Consider the following 10015-nt stretch of genomic DNA (forward strand, 5'->3'; position numbering starts at 1 on the left):
GGTTCATCCGATGAGATCATCGTGGAGTATGTGGGAGCCGACATGGGTATCCAGATCCCGCTGTTGGTTATTGACCAGAGAGTCGTCTCGGTCATGTCTACATATCTCCCGAACCCGTAGGGTCTACACACTTAAGGTTCGGTGACGCTAGGGTTGTAGGGATATGTATATGCAGTAACCCGAATGTTGTTCGGAGTCCCGGATGAGATCCCGGACGTCACGAGGAGTTCCGGAATGGTCCGGAGGTAAAGATTTATATATGGGAAGTCCTGTTTCGGGCATCGGGACAAGTTTCGGGGTTATCGGTATTGTACCGGGACCACCGGAAGGGTCCCGGGGGTCCACCGGGTGGGGCCACATGGGCTGTAGGGGGTGTGCCTTGGCCTACATGGGCCAAGGGAACCAGCCCCAAAGAGGCCCATGCGCCTAGGGTTACAAGGGGAAAGAGTCCTAGGAGGGGAAGGCACCTCCTAGGTGCCTTGGGGGGGAGGGAAACCCCCCTTGGCCGCCGCCCCACCCTAGGAGATGGGATCTCCTAGGGCCGGCGCCCCCCCCCTTGGCCCTCCTATATATAGTGAGGGAAGGAGGGCTTTTCTCCCACGCCTTTGGTTGCCTCCTTCTCCCTCTCCAACACCTCCTCCTCCTCCATAGCGCTTGGCGAAGCCCTGACGGAGTACTGCAGCTCCATCATCACCACGCCGTCATGCTGCTGCTGGTGCCATCTCCCTCAACCTCTCCTCTCCCCTTGCTGGATCAAGAAGGAGGAGACGTGGCTGTTCCGTACGTGTGTTGAACGCGGAGGCATCGTCCGTTCGGTGCTAAGATCTTCGGTGATTTGGATCACGTCGTGTTCGACTACCTCATCCCCGTTCTTTGAACGCTTCCGCTCGCGATCTACAAGGTACGTAGATGCATCTAATCACTCGTTGCTAGATGAACTCATAGATATATCTTGGTGAAACCGTAGGAAATTTTTTGTTTTCTGCAACGTTCCCCAACAGTGGCATCATGAGCTAGGTCTATGCGTAGTTCTTCTTGCGCGAGTAGAACACAATTTGTTGTGGGCGTAGATGTTGTCAACTTACTTGCCGCTACTAGTCTTATCTTGCTTCAACGGTATTGTGGGATGAAGCGGCCCGGACCAACCTTACACGTATGCTTACGTGAGACCGGTTCCACCGACTAACATGCACTAGATGCATAAGGTGGCTGGCGGGTGTCTGTCTCTCCTATTTTAGTTGGAGAGGATTCGATGAAAAGGGTCCTTATGAAGGGTAAATAGAAGTTGACAAATCACGTTGTGGCTTTTACGTAGGTCAGAAAACGTTCTTGCTAGAACCTTAATTCATCCACGTAAAACTTGCGACAACAATTAGAGGACGTCTAACTTGTTTTTGCAGCAAGTGCTTTGTGATATGATATGGCCAAAGTTGTGATGAATGATGAATGATCTATATATATGATGTATGAGTTGTTCATGCTATTGTAATAGGAATCACGACTTGCATGTCGATGAGTATGACAACCGGCAGGAGCCATAGGAGTTGTCTTTATTTTTTGTATGACCTGTGTGTCATTGAGAAACGCCATGTAAATTACTTTACTTTATTGCTAAACGCGTTAGCCATAGTAGTGGAAGTAATAGTTGGCGAGCAACTTCATGGAGACACGATGATGGAGATCATGGTGTCAAGCCGGTGACAAGATGATCATGGAGCCCCAAGATAGAGATCAAAGGAGCTATGTGATATTGGCCATATCATGTCACGTTTATTATTTGATTGCATGCGATGTTTATCATGTTTTGCATCTTGTTTACTTAGAACGACGGTAGTAAATAAGATGATCCCTCATAACAATTTCAAGAAGTGTTCTCCCCTAACTGTGCACCGTTGCTAAAGTTCGTCGTTTCGAAGCACGCCGTGATGATCGGGTGTGATAGATCCTTACGTTCACATACACGGGTGTAAGACAGTTTTACACATGCAAAACACTTAGGGTTAACTTGACGAGCCTAGCATGTACATACATGGCCTCGGAACACAGAAGACCGAAAGGTCGAGCATGAGTCGTATAGAAGATACGATCAACATGAAGATGTTCACCGACGTTGACTAGTCCGTCTCACGTGATGATCGGACACGGTCTAGTTAACTCGGATCATGTAATACTTAGATGACTAGAGGGATGTCTAATCTAAGTGGGAGTTCATAAATAATTTGATTAGATGAACTTAATTATCATGAACTTAGTCTAAAATCTTTGCAATATGTCTTGTAGATCAAATGGCCAACATTGTATTCAATTTCAACGCGTTCCTAGAGAAAACCAAGCTGAAAGACGATGACAGCAACTATACGGACTGGGTCCGGAACCTGAGGATCATCCTCATAGCTGCCAAGAAAGATTATGTCATACAAGCACCGTTAGGTGATCCACCCGTCCCACAGAACCAAGACGCTATGAACGCTTGGCAGACACGTACTGATGACTACTCCCTCGTTCAGTGCGGCATGCTTTACAGCTTAGAGCCGGGGCTCCAAAAGCGTTTTGAGAGACATGGAGCATATGAGATGTTCGAAGAGCTGAAAATGGTTTTTCAAGCTCATGCCTGGATCGAGAGATATGAAGTCTCCGATAAGTTCTTCAGCTGTAAGATGGAGGAAAATAGTTCTGTCAGTGAGCACATACTCACTATGTCTGGGTTACATAACCGCTTGACTCAGCTGGGAGTTAATCTCCCGGATGACGCGGTCATTGACAGAATCCTCCAGTCGCTTCCACCAAGCTACAAGAGCTTTGTGATGAACTTCAATATGCAGGGGATGGAAAAGACCATTCCTGAAGTATTTGCAATGCTGAAATCAGCAGAGGTAGAAGTCAAGAAGGAACATCAAGTGTTGATGGTCAATAAAACCACTAAGTTCAAGAAGGGCAAGGGTAAAAAGAACTTTGAGAAGGACGGCAAGGAAGTTGCCGCGCCCGGCAAGCAAGCTGCTGGGAAGAAGAAGTCAAAGTATGGACCCAAGCCTGAGACGGAGTGCTTTTATTGCAAAGGGAAGGGTCACTGGAAGCGGAACTGCCCCAAATACTTAGCGGACAAGAAGGCCGGCAAAACAAAAGGTATATGTGATATACATGTAATTGATGTGTACCTTACCAGTACTCGTAGTAACTCCTGGGTATTTGATACTGGTGCCGTTGCTCATATTTGTAACTCACAGCAGGAGCTGCAGAATAAACAGAGACTGGCGAAGGACGAGGTGACGATGCGCGTCGGGAATGGTTCCAAGGTCGATGTGATCGCCGTCAGCACGCTACCTCTACATTTACCTACGGGATTAGTTATAAACCTCAATAATTGTTATTTAGTGCCAAGTTTGAGCATGAACATTGTATCAGGATCTCGTTTAATACGAGATGGCTACTCATTTAAATCTGAGAATAATGGTTGTGAAGGAAATATGCCCTAGAGGCAATAATAAAGTTATTATTTATTTCCTTATAATCATGATAAATGTTTATTATTCATGCTAGAATTGTATTAACCGGAAACATAATACATGTGTGAATACATAGACAAACAAAGTGTCACTAGTATGCCTCTACTTGACTAGCTCGTTAATCAAAGATGGTTATGTTTCCTGACCATGAACAATGAGTTGTTATTTGATTAACGAGGTCACATCATTAGTTGAATGATCTGATTGACATGACCCATTCCATTAGCTTAGCACCCGATCGTTTAGTATGTTGCTATTGCTTTCTTCATGACTTATACATGTTCCTATGACTATGAGATTATGCAACTCCCGTTTGCCGGAGGAACACTTTGGGTGCTACCAAACGTCACAACGTAACTGGGTGATTATAAAGGAGCATTACAGGTGTCTCCAAAGGTAGATGTTGGGTTGGCGTATTTCCAGATTAGGATTTGTCACTCCGATTGTCGGAGAGGTATCTCTGGGCCCTCTCGGTAATACACATCACATAAGCCTTGCAAGCATTACAACTAATATGTTAGTTGTGAGATGATGTATTACGGAACGAGTAAAGAGACTTCCCGGTAACGAGATTGAACTAGGTATTGGATACCGACGATCGAATCTCGGGCAAGTAACATACCGATGACAAAGGGAACAACGTATGTTGTTATGCGGTCTGACCGATAAAGATCTTCGTAGAATATGTAGGAGCCAATATGGGCATCCAGGTCCCGCTATTGGTTATTGACCGGAGACGAGTCTCGGTCATGTCTACATTGTTCTCGAACCCGTAGGGTCCGCACGCTTAAGGTTACGATGACAGTTTCATTATGAGTTTATGCATTTTGATGTACCGAAGGTTGTTCGGAGTCCCGGATGTGATCACGGACATGACGAGGAGTCTCGAAATGGTCGAGACGTAAAGATTGATATATTGGAAGCCTATGTTTGGACATTGGAAGTGTTCCGGATGAAATCGGGATTTTACCGGGTTACCGGGAGGTTACCGGAACCCCCCGGGAGCCATATGGGCCTTCATGGGCCTTAGTGGAAAGGAGAAAGGGGCAGCCCAAGGTGGCTGCGCCACTTCCCCCTCCCCTAGTCCTATTAGGACTAGGAGAAGGTGGCCGGCCCCCCTCTCTCTCTTTCCCCCCTTGGGGAATCCTAGTTGGAATAGGATTTGGGGGGGGGAGTCCTACTCCCGGAAGGAGTAGGACTCCTCCTGCGCCCTCTCCCTTGGCCGGCGCCCCCCTCCCCCCTTGGCTCCTTTATATACTGAGGTAGAGGCACCCTAGAACACACAAGTTGATCCACGTGATCTATTCATTAGCCGTGTGCGGTGCCCCCTGCCACCATATACCTCGATAATACTGTAGCGGAGTTTAGGCGAAGCCCTGCTGCTGTAGTACATCAAGATCGTCACCACGCCGTCGTGCTGACGGAACTCTTCCCCGACACTTTGCTGGATCGGAGTCCGGGGATCGTCATCGAGCTGAACGTGTGCTCGAACTCGGAGGTGCCGTAGTTTCGGTGCTTGATCGGTTGGATCGTGAAGACGTACGACTACTTCCTCTACGTCGTGTCATTGCTTCCGCAGTCGGTCTGCGTTGGGTACGTAGACAACACTCTCCCCCTCGTTGCTATGCATCACATGATCTTGCGTGTGCGTAGGAAATTTTTTGAAATTACTACGAAACCCAACAGTGGTATCCGAGCCAGGTTATTTATGTTGATATTATATGCACGAGTAGAATACAAGTGAGTTGTAGACGATATAAGTCATACTGCCTACCAGCATGTCATACTTTGGTTCAGCGGTATTGTTGGACGAGACGACCCGGACCAACCTTACGCGTACGCTTACGCGAGACCGGTTCCCTCGACGTGCTTTGCACATAGATGGCTTGCGGGCGACTGTCTCTCCAACTTTAGTTGAACAGAGTGTGGCTATGCCCGGTCCTTGCGAAGGTTAAAACGGAGTCTATTTGACAAACTATCGTTGTGGTTTTGATGCGTAGGTGAGATTGGTTCTTACTTAAGCCCATAGCAGCCATGTAAAACATGCAACAACAAAGTAGAGGACGTCTAACTTGTTTTTGCAGGGCATGTTGTGATGTGATATGGTCAAGGCATGATGCTGAATTTTATTGTATGAGATGATCATGTTTTGTAACCGAGTTATCGGCAACTGGCAGGAGCCATATGGTTGTCGCTTTATTGTATGCAATGCAATCGCGATGTAATGCTTTACTTTATTACTAAACGGTAGTGATAGTCGTGGAAGCATAAGATTGGCGAGACGACAACGATGCTACGATGGAGATCAAGGTGTCGCGCCGGTGACGATGGTGATCATGACGATGCTTCGGAGATGGAGATCACAAGCACAAGATGATGATGGCCATATCATATCACTTATATTGATTGCATGTGATGTTTATCTTTTTATGCATCTTATCTTGCTTTGATTGTCGGTAGCATTATAAGATGATCTCTCACTAAAATATCAAGAAGTGTTCTCCCTGAGTATGCACCGTTGCCAAAGTTCGTCGTGCCCAGACACCATGTGATGATCGGGTGTGATAAGCTCTACGTCCATCTACAACGGGTGCAAGCCAGTTTTGCACACGCAGAATACTCAGGTTAAACTTGACGAGCCTAGCATATGCAGATATGGCCTCGGAACACGGAGACCGAAAGGTCGAGCGTGAATCATATAGTAGATATGATCAACATAAACGATGTTCACCATTGAAAACTACTCCATCTCACGTGATGATCGGTTATGGTTTAGTTGATTTGGATCACGTAATCACTTAGAAGATTAGAGGGATGTCTATCTAAGTGGGAGTTCTTAAGTAATATGATTAAATTGAACTTAAATTTATCATGAACTTAGTCCCTGATAGTATCTTGCTTGTTTATGTTGATTGTAGATAGATGGCTCGTGCTGTTGTTCCGTTGAATTTTAATACGTTCCTTGAGAAAGCAAAGTTGAAAGATGATGGTAGCAATTATACGGACTGGGTCCGTAACTTGAGGATTATCCTCATTGCTGCACAGAAGAATTACGTCCTGGAAGCACCGCTGGGTGCCAGGCCTGCTGCTGGAGCAACACCAGATGTTATGAACGTCTGGCAGAGCAAAGCTGATGACTACTCGATAGTTCAGTGTGCCATGCTTTACGGCTTAGAATCGGGACTTCAACGACGTTTTGAACGTCATGGAGCATATGAGATGTTCCAGGAGTTGAAGTTAATATTTCAAGCAAATGCCCGGATTGAGAGTTATGAAGTCTCCAATAAGTTCTGTCAGTGAGCATATACTCAAAATGTCTGGATATAATAATCACTTGATTCAATTGGGAGTTAATCTTCCGGATGATTGCGTCATTGACAGAATTCTCCAATCACTGCCACCAAGCTACAAGAGCTTCGTGATGAACTATAATATGCAAGGGATGAACAAGACTATTCCCGAGCTCTTCGCAATGCTGAAAGCTGCGGAGGTAGAAATCAAAAAGGAGCATCAAGTGTTGATGGTTAACAAAACCACTAGTTTCAAGAAAAAGGGCAAAGGGAAGAAGAAGGGGAACTTCAAGAAGAACGGCAAGCAAGTTGCTGCTCAAGAGAAGAAACCCAAGTCTGGACCTAAGCCTGAAACTGAGTGCTTCTACTGCAAGCAGACTGGTCACTGGAAGCGGAACTGCCCCAAGTATTTGGCGGATAAGAAGGATGGCAAGGTGAACAAAGGTATATGTGATATACATGTTATTGATGTGTACCTTACTAGAGCTCGCAGTAGCACCTGGGTATTTGATACTGGTTCTGTTGCTAATATTTGCAACTCGAAACAGGGACTACGGAATAAGCGGGCACTGGCAAAGGACGAGGTGACGATGCGCGTGGGAAACGGTTCCAAAGTCGATGTGATCGCGGTCGGCACGCTACCTCTACATCTACCTTCGGGATTAATATTAGACCTAAATAATTGTTATTTGGTGCTAGCGTTGAGCATGAACATTATATCTGGATCTTGTTTAATGCGAGACGGTTATTCATTTAAATCAGAGAATAATGGTTGTTCTATTTATATGAGTAATATCTTTTATGGTCATGCACCCTTGAAGAGTGGTCTATTCTTATTGAATCTCGATAGTAGTAATACACATATTCATAATGTTGAAGCCAAAAGATGCAGAGTTGATAATGAAAGTGCAACTTATTTGTGGCACTGTCGTTTAGGTCATATCAGTATAAAGCGCATGAAGAAACTCCATACTGATGGGCTTTTGGAACCACTTGATTATGAATCACTTGGTACTTGCGAACCGTGCCTCATGGGCAAGATGACTAAAACACCGTTCTCCGGTACTATGGAGAGAGCAACAGATTTGTTGGAAATCATACATACCGATGTATGTGGTCCGATGAATATTGAGGCTCGTGGCGGATATCGTCATTTTCTCACCTTCACAGATGATTTAAGCAGATATGGGTATATCTACTTAATGAAACATAAATCTGAAACATTTGAAAAGTTCAAAGAATTTCAGAGTGAAGTTGAAAATCATCGTAACAAGAAAATAAAGTTTCTACGATCTGATCGTGGAGGAGAATATTTGAGTTACGAGTTTGGTGTACATTTGAAAAACTGTGGAATAGTTTCGCAACTCACGCCACCCGGAACACCACAGCGTAATGGTGTGTCCGAACGTCGTAATCGTACTTTACTAGATATGGTGCGATCTATGATGTCTCTTACTGATTTACCGCTATCGTTTTGGGGTTATGCTTTAGAGACGGCCGCATTCACGTTAAATAGGGCACCATCAAAATCCGTTGAGACGACGCCTTATGAACTGTGGTTTGGCAAGAAACCAAAGTTGTCGTTTCTTAAAGTTTGGGGCTGCGATGCTTATGTGAAAAAGCTTCAACCTGATAAGCTCGAACCCAAATCGGAGAAATGTGTCTTCATAGGATACCCAAAGGAAAATGTTGGGTACACCTTCTATCACAGATCCGAAGGCAAGACATTCGTTGCTAAGAATGGATCCTTTCTAGAGAAGGAGTTTCCCTCGAAAGAAGTGAGTGGGAGGAAAGTAGAACTTGATGAGGTAACTGTACCTGCTCCCTTACTGGAAAGTAGTACATCACAGAAAACTGTTTCAGTGACACCTACACCAGTTAGTGAGGAAGCCAATGATAATGATCATGAAACTTCAGATCAAGATACTACTGAACCTCGTAGATCAACCAGAGTAAGATCCGCACCAGAGTGGTACGGTAATCCTGTTCTGGAAGTCATGCTACTAGATCATGATGAACCTACGAACTATGAAGAAGCGATGGTGAGCCCAGATTCCGCAAAGTGGCTTGAAGCCATGAAATCTGAGATGGGATCCATGTATGAAAACAAAGTATGGACTTTGGTTGACTTGCCCGATGATCGGCAAGCAATTGAAAATAAATGGATCTTTAAGAAGAAGACAGACGCTGATGGTAATGTTACTGTCTACAAAGCTCGACTTGTCGCAAAAGGTTTTCGGCAAGTTCAAGGGATTGACTACGATGAGACCTTCTCACCCGTAGCGATGCTTAAGTCCGTCCGAATCATGTTAGCGATTGCCGCATTTTATAATTATGAAATTTGGCAGATGGATGTCAAAACTGCATTCCTGAATGGATTTCTGGAAGAAGAGTTGTATATGATGCAACCGGAAGGTTTTGTCGATCCAAAGGGAGCTAACAAAGTGTGCAAGCTCCAGCGATCCATTTATGGACTGGTGCAAGCCTCTCGGAGTTGGAATAAACGTTTTGATAGTGTGATCAAAGCATTTGGTTTTATACAGACTTTCGGAGAAGCCTGTATTTACAAGAAAGTGAGTGGGAGCTCTGTAGCATTTCTGATATTATATGTGGATGACATATTGCTAATTGGAAATGATATAGAATTTCTGGATAGCATAAAGGGATACTTGAATAAAAGTTTTTCAATGGAAGACCTCGGTGAAGCTGCTTACATATTAGGCATTAAGATCTATAGAGATAGATCAAGACGCTTAATTGGACTTTCACAAAAGCACATACCTTGAAATTTTTTTGAAGAAGTTCAAAATGGATCAAGCAAAGAAAGGGTTCTTGCCTGTGTTACAAGGTGTGAAGTTGAGTAAGACTCAATGCCCGACCACTTCAGAAGGTAGAGAGAATATGAAAGATGTTCCCTATGCATCAGCCATAGGATCTATCATGTATGCAATGCTGTGTACCAGACCTGATGTGTGCCTTGCTATAAGTTTAGCAGGGAGGTAGCAAAGTAATCCAGGAGTGGATCACTGGACAGCGGTCAAGAACATCCTGAAATACCTGAAAAGTGTTGGGTTTCGTAGTAATTTCAAAAAATTTCCTACGCACACGCAAGATAATGTGATGCATAGCAACGAGGGGGAGAGTGTTGTCTACGTACCCAACGCAGACCGACTGCGGAAGCGATCACACGACGTAGAGGAAGTAGTCGTACGTCTTCACGAT

Source organism: Triticum urartu, chromosome 3A (assembly GCF_056163025.1).
Source record: "Triticum urartu cultivar PI428250 chromosome 3A, HENAU_Tu73, whole genome shotgun sequence".
NCBI classification, from domain to species: Eukaryota; Viridiplantae; Streptophyta; class Magnoliopsida; order Poales; family Poaceae; genus Triticum; species Triticum urartu.